Raw genomic sequence first — 14,713 nt, forward strand, 5'->3', positions numbered from 1 at the left:
AGTGCCAAGACCTAGCTATAGTCTAAGTTTTCTTGAGACCCAGTAATGCTTGGAACTCCTTGGTACAATTCAGGACATTTCGTGACGCCTACCGCTGCTGCTGCTACCAATCTTTATGAGCTGACACAGTGTGGCACTGTAGAAGTCATCATACCGTGAAAAGCCTATTGTTTGACTTTAAGCTGTAGGCCTGATATTTCATGTACAGGGTAGGCGAGAAATCCCCATTCCCCTAGTATAGAAAACTAATTGATTTTATTTGTGTTAGCACAAGTACTTACTTGCATATTATGTGCCCAATATATTGGTATGTTCCCCATCTTGTGTAAACACATTTCTGTAGACCCAGGGTCTTCTTGACAAATCTTTGAGTATGTCCGGTACTATAGTGCGAAATGCATACTTAACAGCATTGCTGAGTTCTTCGTTTGTAGCATAACGACGTGAAGATACATGCGCTTTAATGCCTCTCCATAACGAGTTGTTACGTGTTGTGAGGTCAGGACGTCTTTCTGGCCGTTTCGAGGGAGCTGGTGAACCACAACATGTCCACCGTCCTGGAAACTGTTCATTTACGAACTCGCACGCTGCAAGAGAGTGGTAAGGAGGCGCTCCGTCTTGCTACATCCACAGGCATTCTGTGAGGCCCAATTCCTCAAGCTAAGGTATTAACCGCGTTTGTAACATGTGTAAATAATCTGCACCATTCAAAGTGCGTTCAAAGAAGCACAGTCCAAGCAATGTGATGTTACCGCTTCCCTTATCATTACGTGAGTCGGGTTCTTTCTGACCCGACTGTGTAAAGAGTCTCTTTGGCCCAAACGACAGTATTTCCAAGCACATGAGCTGCGATAATGGCACATTCATCTGAAAATATAATTTTTCACGGTTCTACATATGTAAATTGAATTAACAAAGTACGATGTTCTAAACCGAGCTCAATCCGATCTGCATCTGATAAGTTTACGATCGTCGGTCGAAAATGTCTGAGCTGAATGTCTTTGTTTCATGTGATCTCGCACTGTTGTCCACGGTATACCGAGTTTCGAAGCACGTTTAAGTGTCGGCTTCATAGGAGGTGATTCAGTCGAAACACAAACTCCGGTACATGTTTCTTCTCGAGTCTTCTTCATTCCACTCCGCAGCCAGTCCTTAGCACTACAAAATGCGGAAGAGGTCTTTCCCAGTTCAGAAGTCTCCCCTTTCGGGGTGGAGCCTTATTAAATCTGCTCTGCAATGCTTCCATAATCTGTCCCATTTGTGTCCCCAGTGTACTGCCATTCGTGCACCCACACTGTTCTCGCTAAGCGCTCCTCAATAACTTGACTATGACCGCTCACGGTTGCCATGGATTCAAATCAAAACTCGACTGCTACTGCTACTGTGTAAACAATTATAATGATCGATTCAAACAACTGATAAGAAATAACATAGCTACATATTTGCATAACATTTATTACTAAACAGGGGTAACGAGACTTCTCGCCCACCCTGCAAATGGCTGAAAATAAATGCCACAAGTGACGCTCCTTTACGATACCTTGCCTTGTTACTTCCGTGCGTCGTGTACTGACGGCAAATTAATAAAGGATGGCACTGAAGAGAAGTATGCAGAGAACCTAATTTATTTAAAAACACCAGTGTGTCAGCTTACACTGACTCGAAATGTAAACGATATTGCTGAAAATAAATTAACTCAGTTGTATGAGTAATATCGACACTGAGAATGGTTCTCTTTGTCTTTGGATGCACCAAAAGGTATTTCAGATAGTGCACAGTTGTTAGTTTTTATTCTAATGATAAAAATTATGAAGTTTACGAAGAGCATCTTCACTTTCATACCATTCACGGAACGGCCAGGGGAGAAGAACGTTTTAAGTAAGTAGAAAATGCTGTTCATAAAACAGGCTTCAGAGGAAAACCTTAAGGTTTGTTACCGCTGAAAATGGTAAAAACATGTTTGCAAAAAAACAAAGGTGTCGTTGCTCTTGTGCCAAACGCGGTAGAAAATAACTTTGGATCAAAACCAACAATCGTACATTGCATCACGCATCAACAGTCTTTGTGCGGAAAATGCTTGGATACGTAAGATGCTTTAAAGCCCGTTATCTCAGTTGTTAATTATACAAGATCACATACTTTCACACAACGTTAGTTCCGCGAGTTTATTGAAGAGACTAAAGAAATGGCTTACTCTATTATATAGCAGCACGCTTGCTTAGCTATGGAAAGGCTCCGACGTGATTTCTTGAGCTCAGAACAGCAATCGAAATTTTTTGGAATGAAAGGAATTTCCTCTGGTTACCTTACAAAACAAATGAAGGGTTACGTAAGTTATTTTATACAAAAAACTAAACATACGAAGAACCTTAATTTAAAATTATAAGGATTAAACCAGTTGCTGATTGATTTATACACTTATTAAATACCTTACACAAAAATTGTTTTGTTCCAATCTTGCCTCAACAAAAAATGTTTCACGCATTTCAATGCACGCCAAACATTCAGTCAGCAATGAGAGACACCAATTCCGGTAGATTTGGCATTTTGAAACTTTGTATGTTTTAAAAATAAATTATGAGTCTCGATTTTGAGATTTTGATGCAACTGCAAAATATACCAAGATTTTTCAAAATCCTTTTAACGCCACTATAAAAACTCTTACCCCAGAACTTCAAATGGTAATGGTTAATTTGCAATGTAGCGATTTTTATGAAGATGGCTGTTTCAGTCCATCATTAACTGAATTTTATACTAGTCTTCCGCTCACACAGTATCATTAGTTGCATTAATCGTGGCTTTTCTCTGACTTCCGCACTACATACATCGGTGGAAAAAAATTTCTTCAAAATTAAACATAAAAAAATGTTTTACAGATGTAAACTAACAGATGAGTTTTTGAAATCGCTGCTGATAATTTCAACTAGTAAACTTTATCGACAGCTGCAAACAACTGTATTTGCGAAGTTATAGTCACATAAATCACTTATTATTATAATGCTTAATTTCATTGTGTAACTCTGCTATATGTATCACTTTAGTACAGTAAATTTCAGGATATCTTATATAATTAATTACAGTCAAAATGTTCAACTACATTATATGTCAGTGGTTAGGGATGATAGCATTTGCAGCGTGAGGCGTATTGCGATCGTTACGGCTGACTAAATGCAGCACTCGGATCTTCTACTTTACAGAGCCTTGGTTTACGGGAAAAGTGTGACTCAGCTTTCAACCATAGTGGTCAGCGAGACCGGTAAGCGCTTCTTGAAATGGTTTTAAAAGACTTAAAAAATAACACTAAAAAGATCGTTTATGGGAAACATCGTTCTTTAGGCGAGGCAATTTCTTACACGTTCTACTCAGTGTTAATCACTCGTTATTGGACCTGCGAGATAAGCAAAGATCGACTTTAATAAAAAGAAAACGCGGAGGGTCGGATACTACACATGCCTGAGCCGGTACGTTGGGCCGGATTGATAGTGTTTGCGGGCCAGTGTTGGCCCATGGGTCGTAATTTGGCGGCCCCTGTTCTAGGCTATTACAGATCTTCAGAAACACGATGCGCACCACGCACCCACCAGCTGAGAAACAGCGCTCTTCAGTGCCGATAAGTGTCACACAATAAGTAATGCTTAGATCGTGTGATAGTCTCAGTTAATGCCTGCACCTAGAGTTGTAAGAATTCTGTGGTCTATCGTCGACTATTAGAAGTATGTGTAGACTATGGTAGTCTTCTTAGTAGCTTTGGACATTTACGGTTGTACCCGGATTACCTGTATGTTAGATGTGTTGCACAGCTATCAGGCATTACCTCATAACGATTTCTTTCTTTACTTATGTCACCACTGTCTTACAGGATTCCCCTAGAAACGGGAAGCAGTGAAGTGTCTAGAAACAGAGTAAGGCTTATGAAGCGCCACGTTATCTACAGAACATTTTTGTTCTACATAGTTATCCTCCTGTCTGCGGCTTAAAAAGAAGCAGTATTCATAGCAAAACAGAAATTATCAAATTTTACTTCAGGTTTCATTCGAGAATTATTGATTCGCAATGTGGAAAAGAGGAATGCAGTAGTAAAAGAAAAAAAGAAAACAGTTTTGGTTTGTCATGTCGCGCTAGAAAACGTAATTTCGCAAAAAGGTAAAATAAAGAAAAAGAAAAGCAGAAGAGAAATATATCGAACATCGATTCAGTGTGTTGTCGAAGTTATATAAAATATGTTTCCGTTGTCCATTAACAATTTTCTAATTATCAATAAAAAGATAAAACGATTGCCTTTCATCATGGTGAACTTTCTGTTGAGTATAAACAAAACTGCAATAATTACGAAGTCTTTCATGTTTTTGCGTGTAAGCTATGCTTGCATCAAAAGCAGTCACTTTGGCTACATAGAGGCGTAGAATTTACGCAATCAATTTTTATTATTCACAAAATACAATTTTTATTCTGTAAGAATATAAAACACCCAAGGATCTAACAATGATCAGGTTACTGGACTGGACTCGCATTCGGGAGGACGACTGTTCAATCCCGCGTCCGGCCATCCTGATTTAGGTTTCCCGTAATTTCCCTAAATCACTTCAGGCAAATGCCGGGATGGTTCCTTTGAAAGGGCAAGGTCGACTTCCTTCCCTATCCTTCCCTAATCCAATGAGACCGATGACCTACCTGTTTGGTCTCTTCCCCCAAACAAACGTCGTGGCCCGGGTAGAGCCGTGTAAAAAGCATCACGTCGAAACTTTGTGATGTATTTCTAGGGAAAACGCTTCGACACAGAAGAAAAAAGAATATATAACGTTGTCCACAGCACTGATATATTATAACTTTGAAGAAACTGAGTTTCGTTAAGAACGCTTTATTGACGACTGGTTTCGGAAAAAATACCATTCAAGTAGACGTTAAAACAAATCTTAGTCGGTTAGGTTAAAACTTAAAACGTCACAGCCAAACTAATTGCCTCGGTGAAGAACATTTACATAAAAACTTTTCTGCCCATTTGATGCGTTTTGCGAGAGGAAGACGCTCAAAATGATCAAATGTGCAGAAACCATGTGATTGTGATGTAAATTTTTTTGACCAATTGTTAGCTTGGATGTGACGTTTTACCTGTTGATCTATCGTACAAAGTTACTTTGTTAGAATATATTTTTACACTGACTTTAAAAGGTAGTTGTTCCGGAAATTGGTCCGAACGAAGAATTATTTAATAAAAATCAGCTTATTGTCTTATTTCTTCAGATATGGATAAATGTTGTAAATTACGAAATATTAAAAAATCTAACTTTTCGAAAACTTCACAGCTTTCGTCCCGCATAAATGAACTATCAGAAAAATTATTTTGTTTATGACATTTGGTTTTAACACGTACCAAAATAAACGAGTGCTCTGCGAATGAGACAACGTAGGCTCCAAAACTGTACAGTGCATTAATTTTAACGTAAACTAATGGCAATGAAAGCGTCAGGTCAGTTCTTTTTTTCCCAGACGAAAAAAAAGTGAATAAATATTGTTGCCGCACGGAATGCTCAGCCCTTTCCGCCGGAAGTTCGAGTCCTCCCTCGAGCATGGGTGTGGGTGTTGTTCTTAGTACAAGACTGTGTAGGTAGTGTGTAAGTCTAGGGACCGATGACTTCAGCAGTTTGGTCCATTAGGAAACCACACATATTTGAATAAGTGTCAACGTGTAGCGTTTAGTGGAGCTCCAGTTGTAAGAATACCGAAGTGTACATTATTGCTACGCTCCTCCCTGTATGCAGGGTGTACACACGACGAGGCGACCACCTTCGGCAAGTGTTCAGGTCCCTGTCCAGGGCAATAGTTATGTCGCTGCCGATCGCAGGCATGGAGGCGCACGATGTGCGAGGATAAATACCTTGACGATCCGAAAGATGTAAGGAAAACATAACGAATAGGAAGAAGTAGTACGAAACAAACGATTCAATTGATTTGGGCACACACCATAGATTATAAATTCTTTTCTTGACTGGCTTTCACTGCTCTCTCAGTTACTTCCCGCTTTTCTGAAGTAGGGACAGCCAGACTCAGCACGGCATATCTCAGCAGCGTCGCCCGTCGCAGCTGAGCTGGCAGCCAGTGTTGGCGACCGCAGCAGTACCAGCAGCAGCAGTAGCGTGCCGCCTGTTGCACGGAAGTGGGTCACGCTTTCTGCAGTTTCTATAGCGCACACGAACATGTTCTCAGCATGGCTCGTTGGTCTAGGGGTATGATTCTCGCTTAGGGTGCGAGAGGTCCCGGGTTCAAATCCCGGACGAGCCCGAAATTTTTATATTTTGTTGTTTCCCTATTAAGGAAGAAAGTATACAAGCATACATATTCGGTATGCTGCACCCAACTCCACATCGAATGCCGAAAGCGTTGGGAACCAAGGAATACAGGATTTCTCGATACACTGAAATTCAGGCCATAAGAGAAGGAGCACAAACACATAACAGTTCCGTTCCGCTGCAGCTGCTGTTTCATTGACTTTTAACGTTCATTTCTACTCCAATAAACTTACATGGCAATTGTTTAGTTGTTTTTAATGCAAACCGATTCACGAGATTGAATTCCTTTCAGTAGAACAAAACATACTTTCACAAAAATCATCAGACAGTCCTCATAATAAATCTTTTATTCGTTTCTATTCCATGCATTGATATTATGCGCTGCATAGGTTTGTAGAATGGCCAATAATATTCAGTGTCCCTGGTGCCAGCCAGCAAAAATAGATTATAATTATATTAATGGGCATTTCAAACTACTTAACCTCATCAGCCGCAGCGGAGTTACGAATTTACCACTGAAAGCAGATCTGTTCACTGAATAACGTGCATTAGCAGCTAACACGCCCCGCAAGTCTCCTTGTACACCATTTTTACGATCGAGAGAAACAAAATCCTTGTAAATGGTCTGAACAACACACAGGTGGATAGTCTAAGAACTATTTCAAAGTGTTATCTGTGAATCCTAGTTCCACAAGAAAACAAATCTTATGCTTCCATCGGACGTCACTATTCGCAACAGCGAGCTGACACCCATTCTTCAGGGTCTTCAATGCATTTAGCAACTAACGGAAGAAGCAATCATAATACTATCTTATTCGATGTCTTACTCTCGAAGCATTTACACGGCCAAACGAGTAATCACTTATTTGTGTACGACATTCGCTTGATGTATACTGGAGTAGATTGAGGATAAATATCGAATGGCCACAAACAATTTTTCATTTCATTCTGAAAGCTGCACAGAGTTTTTGTACTCATGTAATTAGGGAGTCTCTGTATAACTGTGAAGTGACTGAAGAAGATAGGATATCCGCTTGTGGGGCAGGAACAAACACGCTGCTCCGCCGTTGTATTGCTGGTGTCTCGTTGACTACTCAGAAATGCAACATTTCGTATCAGGTGCGTCGTGCATACTGCTACTGAAAGCGAATACATTTGATGACGTATCAGTGTAATCTGGGAAAATTCGTATCTCCTCCTCTGAAGCTTTCTGAAACAGACCCGGCGATCACAGTGCCAGTAGCTGAAGCGAAGCTTGAGAAAAAAAAAAAAGAAAGCGATTTACTATCCTTCGGTTCGCCACTGCCTATAATCTTATTTCAATCAGTTGCCTCTGGCTACGACGGCATTGTTACTATAGGGCTCTCTTCAGTCCCTGTTTAAGCACTGGTGACCGTCACAGCTGTTGGGCGTCGTGCGACTTTCTAATGCAGGTAACGCGGTGGATATTGCCAAACACGAAGTGTGCGTCCTCCCTTTAAGTCGAGTTCCTTATGGATCTGTTCAGGATTATCGTTGCAAAGAGTTGCAACGATGGATCAGATACTCTTATCATAGTAATCGTCATCTGATTGTGATCAGCTACTCTTATCACAGCAGTCATCATCTGACTAGTGCACCGTGTGTTTGTAAACAGCCTCGCCTTAAGAGCAGCATCAAGAGTGTCAAGATATTGTCTTCCAGTCAGATAGGAAACCTCCAATATATCTGTCACTAACACAAGCAGAAAACAGTATCGCTTGGTAATTCGACAGGATGGTCGCCTAACAAATTATGAGATTTTGATTAAACTTAAGGATGACGCAAGTAACTACAAAAAATGGTTCAAATGGCTCTGAGCACTATGGGACTTAACATCTGTCATCTGTCCCCTAGGCTTAGATTTACTTAAACCTAACTAACGTAAGGACATCACACACATCCATACCCGAGGCGTAATTTCGGCCGTTATACCTCCAGCCGTCGACAGTTACCCGTATACACCTATTCTCCTTTTGGTACGGGTAACGGTCCAATATAATCGATAAAAATGAGGTACAGAGGATACTGCTCCATAACCGACTGAAGTAGTCCTTTGCGCTGTCCCACATCGGGCTTAGCGCGCTTACACTGGATAGAGTTACCAACAAACCGCCTGACATCGCGATATAGGTCGGGCCACGACATGTGCTCCCAAACTCGGTTCAAGGTCTTGTAGAACCCCAAACGACCCCCGGCCGCCGAATCATGGAAATATCTGAGGACCATGCTAACTAGTTCCTTCACTTCACCATGGTTGTCTCCCCCTTTACACAAGAGGCCCCTACGAGAGCAATAGCCAGTAACGACCTCGCCAACCGCCAACTGGTGCCGAATCGGTCCGCACTAGGGTCCTTAGCCTGTTTGTTGGCTAAGTCGCAGAAGAGACCGGGTATCTCGGAGAGAAGGAAATTCACCCCAAGATCCGGCTCCACGTGGCTCTCGCCTTCCCCAGACCCTGCCGCGAACATACGGCTAAGAGCGTCGGCCACTTCATTGTCACTGCCCCTAATATGCCGCAACCGGGAACGGAACGCAGTAATGCAGACCGCCCAGCGTGCCATACGACCCGTCTTGCGAGAACTGGCCAACAATCAACTAAGGGCTTGATTATCCGTTTATAAAATGAATTCGCAATGCTCAAGATAAAATGCGAATTTCTCCAAAGCGAACAGAACAGCCAGCGCCTCATACATACACAGAGTAGTTGCACTCGGCGTCGTTAAGGCGCCGAGACGCATAAGCAACCGGCTGCCTTTCTTCTTCTTCCCGTAATAAAACCGCCACCATACCAGCATGGGAGGCATCCGTTTGAACGACGAAGATCTTATTAAAATCAGGTATGGCCATCTCCGGTGGATTAGCAATTGCAGTTTTGAGTGCATCAAAGGCTTCCTGCTGCTCGCAACCCCAGACGAAAACGCTGTTCTTGCGCGATTCATTCAAGGGTGCCGCAAGCCAAGCAAAATTAGGAATAAACTTCCTAAAGAAGTTGGTCATTCCCTGCTTATCCCGAGGAGGAGAAAACTCCCTACTAGCTTTGCTACGCTCCTGGTCAATGCGCACCTCATCAGCCAATGCCAGGTGACCTAAAACGAATATACGCGGGTGACTTAAGGTAACTTTGGAGGGTTTCACAGTTAAGCCAGCGGACCGCAACCTACAAAAAAACTAAACGCAGGTGCTCCAGATGGTCCTCAAATGAACTTCTGAAAATTACTAAATCATCAAGATAATTATGGACACACTTAAACTTGAACATTATCCAAGTGTCGAAACAAGACTGCCTCACCCTTAGCCAAACCGAAAGGGACACGGCTAAACTAGTATAAATTGCAATCTGTGCAGAATTCCGTGGCTGGTTTGGAACCTTTAGTAAGGGGAATCTGATAGTAAGCCTGGTTCAAGTCCAGAACAGTAAAAATAGTAGTACCTTGAAACCAAGTGAAACAATTGTGAACATCCGGTAACGGAACGGATTCTAACGTAACCTTCTGATTCAAGTTCCGATAACCGACCACTGCTCTATAATCTCCACTTTGACCCCTCGGAACAAGGAAAACGGGAGAAGCATAAGGAGAGGTGGAATACCTAATAACTCGGTCCTGCAACATGCGATTGATCTAAGCACGTAACAGCTTCATTTTAAGGGTTGAATGGCGATAAGTCACATGACGCAGTGGGATATTTTCAGTAAGCTGTATATTATATTCAACTACATGCGTCATCCCCAATCTGGTCGTGAGAACCTAAGGATAATAATCAAGCAAACATTTTACTTGATGAGCCTGATCAGCGACCAAGTGCGATACATCAGCCTGCTCCGTGTCCTCCGTAAGTGCGTGTACAGCAACCCCACGATTACAACTGCAAAAGGCGATTTTCCTATCAGACCGAAACTTGAAATACAATGTGCCTTCTGAATTTTTATAATACCGACTGGGCCGCAGGGATAAAGTCACACCCAAGAATAAAGAGGGTACTCAGCCTCTCGGCTGCAAGTAAAGAAACCGGCCAAGAAAAGCCTTCAATAGATAACTTAACTCTCACCTCCCAAGACAGGCAACTTCTGCCCATTGGCAACCCGACATCTGTACTTGGCGGGTTGCAAATCAGAAAGTCGGCACAAACGCCGAAACTCGGGATACCACTGCTTATCAACTAGGGAGGGCGCAGACTGGTTCCTCATCTAGGCGCGCGCGCAGACGTAAGGGAGGTCCTTTTTTTCATAGAGATGGGGCCCCTCCATGCCCGCACCAACGTGGTGACCAAACCAAACATTCTACTGTCGCCTCCGTAAACATGTTAGTTATCTAGTAAGTGGATCACAGGATGCTGGGCTGTGATATCCGTGCGTCTGGGTAAAACTACGCATTAACACGGTCTATCAGGTGACTGATAGTGGACGAAAAGAGAGTGAGGGTAGCGATTTGAAGAGCAGAGGGGGAATAAAGTGCCAAGGCTCCTGCCGTGGGAAAAAAACCTCTGCGACAGTGGGATGGGTAGTAAGAGCAGTAGTGGCGTACTGGCTGTGATAGTTCATGCAAGGTTGGCTTTGTTAGTATCGGTATCATGCATCATTACCGTGGCAAACGACGGCGATGTATCCCAGTTGCTGCAACCGCTACATTCCTGGAACAATCAAGTTCGTTATTCAGTTGTGGGAGATCGGTCATAGATCATCTCTCTGTGTGGGGGATGTGTGGAGCTTGTCTGCATGCAGTGTACGGTAAGGCTTCCCTGCGTGGTGCCAGTTATTCGGCAGTGTATTCCAGCTGGATATCCAGTAATGGCATCTGATTAACAGGGGCTCACCTGTACCGTTATGTTTGCGTATGCTTGGCCATAGATGTTAGGTCCTTACAAGTATGTCTTTTGGTCTTTTATGTTTCCATCTATGGTTGTGGTCGTAGTTCCTCAGATTCAGAATAAACGGATTCTGCAAATGTCTGGCGTTTCTGTATAGTCTTGTGGTGAGTTTGTGGATTACCTCCGTGAGAGTTCAAGTCGGTATTCCCGGTGAAGGTTGAAACGCCCCAATAGAAAAATTATACACGACTGTGCTTAAACTGACAATAGGTTTTAGCGCAACGCAATCTGACTTTCAATAATCCCTACAAGAGAATGGCCCTGACTAACATTAACCTATATGTTTCACAAATCACTTACCTCACAAAAATCTTCGTTACTCGAACTACTGCAATACAGCGAGCGCCACTACTGCCAGCTAACTAAAAGATTCAAACTACAGAAGTCACTAACTACTGATAGGCACAGTTAGCAAATGAAAGATTTTAATAGAGAACAAACAATGTATTTACCTTTATAGTCATAATATATATATATCAGTTCATGACACCAATTCTTACAAATTTCAAAACTCCGCCATCTCTCTCCCCACGTCCACCACCGCTGGTGGCTCACCTCCAACTGCGCAACGCTACGCGCTGTTAGCATCCAGCAGCCGCTGCCCGACACTACAATGGCAGACAACAATGCAAACTAGCCAGAGACTGCGCACAGCACAGCCAGTGATTTTTCATACAGAGCGCTATATGGCGTTACCAATAAGAAAACCTAAACAGCCTACTTACAAGGTCCGCGATGCGTGTGTATCGTGGAGCATTGCTTATGATTGAATACTTTGTTTTGTATGAGCTGCAGACGGCGCAGGCGTGTAGGCGCAGCGTATCCCCAGACAGGAGCTGCGTACGTCATCAGGGGTCGAATAAGTGCCATGTACATGGACCTCGGCACCCTTCTGTTCAGTGTGCTACGCCTGTTGAGCATAGGGTAGCGCCTCAACACTACTCAATATTTCACCGTGAGTAATAGTCGCTGGAGATCTGAACGCAAAACACCCAGAATGGAATTCGCACATACGAAATCCCAACGGCAAAAAACTGTACGAACATTCACTAGGCAGAAATTACATTATACTAGCGCCGACTGAACCGACGCACATTCCCTATCAGAGGGGACACAGGCCAGACGTGATAGACATGGCCCTAGTCAAGGGCATTACATCGACACTCAACGTTGGCGTTGAAAACCATCTGCCCTCAAACCAACAACCTGTAATACTATACATTGAGGAAACACTGCAGCACATGGAACAACGCAAGATGTTGGACTACGGGCTTGCGAACTGGACATTGTTCAAGGAAACGCTCGATAGCCACATCCCACCCACACACGAAATTAATGAAACACCACAAATTGACGAGGTAGTAGAAACCCTCACTAACGCCGTCCAGCACGCAATGGCGGGCACCATACCTGATCGCACCTCACCACAACGCAGTGCGGCCCTCTCCCAGGAAATCCTGGGCCTAATCTCAATGAGGAATCGCCTCAGGAGACAACGGCAGCGCACCAGGTGTCAGTACTTCAAACGGCACATTAACAGGCTACAGGGCATCATACACGATGAAATACAAACTCATAGAACACAACAGTGGAACCAAAAACTCGAAGGGCTGGACACCGCCCGACACTTCACCAGGGAGAAAATATACACCCCAAAGCTTCAAGGGCCTGACGGACCTTCATACTCAGCGGAAGAGAAAGCAGAACTAATGGCCCGCACACTCGTAGCGTGATTCAGACCGAACCTGGTACCATCAGATCCAGTGTTCACACTTGCTACTCACCAAGAGGTTACACGCATTCTAGCCCAACCATCTCGCGACGACATTCTGCATGCTAGCACAGCCGAAGTCTCCTGGGCCATAATGCATTCCGCTGCTAGGAAAGCCCCTGGTCATGATGGCATTCAAAACCGTGTCCTCCAGTTCACGGATAAAGCAACTATAACACAACGAATGCCGTACTAAAACACCAGCACTTCCCCGTCTTTTGGAAGACGGCCAAGGTCCTGATGTTCAGGAAGCCGGGGAAACACCACAGCCTCCCACAAAATTACCGATCCATCAGCCTTCTGAGCTCGCTCAGTAAGATTGTTGAGAAGGTGATTCTCAAACGCATCACTAGGCACTGCATAACAAATGACATCCTGAGACCGGAGCAATTCGGCCTCAGGAATCACCACTCCACAACACAACAACTCTTACGGGTCGTTGAACATATAACACATGGCTTCAACATAAACAAAGCTACAGGGGCGGTGTTCCTGGACATCGAAAAGGCTTTCGACCGTCTATGGCACAACGGCCTCATTCGCAAACTCAGCGACGCGGGATTCCCCGACGGGCTGGTGCGTCTAATACACTCATACCTCACACAGGAGTTTCAGCAGGAAAAACAATCAACACGACACGGTATACACGCGGGAGTACCCTAGGGAAGCATCCTAGGGCCCCTACTGTTTAACCTCTACATAAACAATCTCCCAACCACACACAACACAACGATGGCCATCTACGCGGATGACACAGCCATCCTCGCGCAAGATTGGAAACCATCAAACATTACGTCACGCTTACAGACTGCACTCAGAGTGGCTGAGCCTTGGTTGGAGAAATGGCGTGTTAGAGTGAACGTCGACAAGTGCTAAGCCGTTCTGTTCACTAAAAGCCCGAAGCAACTGCGCTAACAATAATACGGCAATGAACTGACCAATTCCTGTGCCACCGTTGGTTCGCCCCTCCCCTACCCTGGAGACATTTACACGCGCGTTCACGGCGCTGTGCGGGACACTGTTGTACAAGATGGTCAGAAGCGCCACACCGGTAACAGCGTCGAGGAGTAGGCGTGTTCCCCCTACTATGAGACATCTGTGGTTCGACTCCAAGCGAGGATCCCGTTACGTGCGCTAAGTTTTCCCGCTGATCATCCACGATCGCTAACGAATCCGCAGTATTAACTGCTTGAAACTGCAAGATCTTTCGGGAAAAACAAAGCGTATGCGATCCTGGGGGCGCATTCCCTCCATGATGTTCCCAACACAAGTCTGTTCCGAAACAGACGACTACTGCTAGACGTATGCGCTCAAAATACTGACACACTCCCATCACTAGCCTGAACGCGCCAATAAAACTGTTCTAACGTCATCCTCATACGTTCCGACAACCTACTATCTACCACACGTTGTCGGAGCTGAATTAACGAACCCTGATCCTGTAACACTTCTGTTGTAAGTGAACTAAGCACCCCTTTCGTTAGTGGGTACAAAGCGGCTAACAAAACAATGCGGGACACGTAACGCCTCAGCCTGAGTTTTGCAATTTAAAGGTCAGCCATTAAAAAATATTGAATCTGATTTAAATTTTCTACTGTTAATTCCGGAATACCTTCCAACAAAACTGGAGAGAATGAGGTAACTTAGAGAACTGATTAGCCGATACCACGCCCGCATTTACTACTGACTGCATTCCATCCCTACTGCAGCCTGACCCTGAATGCGGACTGCCCAGTTCGGAACCATCACCTCCACCTCCCAAAAACAA

The 14,713-nt window shown here is 43.9% G+C and overlaps 1 non-coding gene across 1 annotated transcript; it reads left to right on the forward strand.

The window, feature by feature from the left end:
* The first annotated feature begins 6,207 nt into the window (after nt 1-6,207).
* Trnap-agg (transfer RNA proline (anticodon AGG)) lies at nt 6,208-6,279 on the forward strand. Its single transcript has one exon. It is a non-coding gene; the product is annotated as a tRNA-Pro (tRNA).
* The last annotated feature ends 8,434 nt before the right edge of the window (nt 6,280-14,713 follow it).

The sequence above is a fragment of the Schistocerca gregaria genome, chromosome 2 (genome assembly GCF_023897955.1).
Source record: "Schistocerca gregaria isolate iqSchGreg1 chromosome 2, iqSchGreg1.2, whole genome shotgun sequence".
NCBI lineage: Eukaryota > Metazoa > Arthropoda > Insecta > Orthoptera > Acrididae > Schistocerca > Schistocerca gregaria.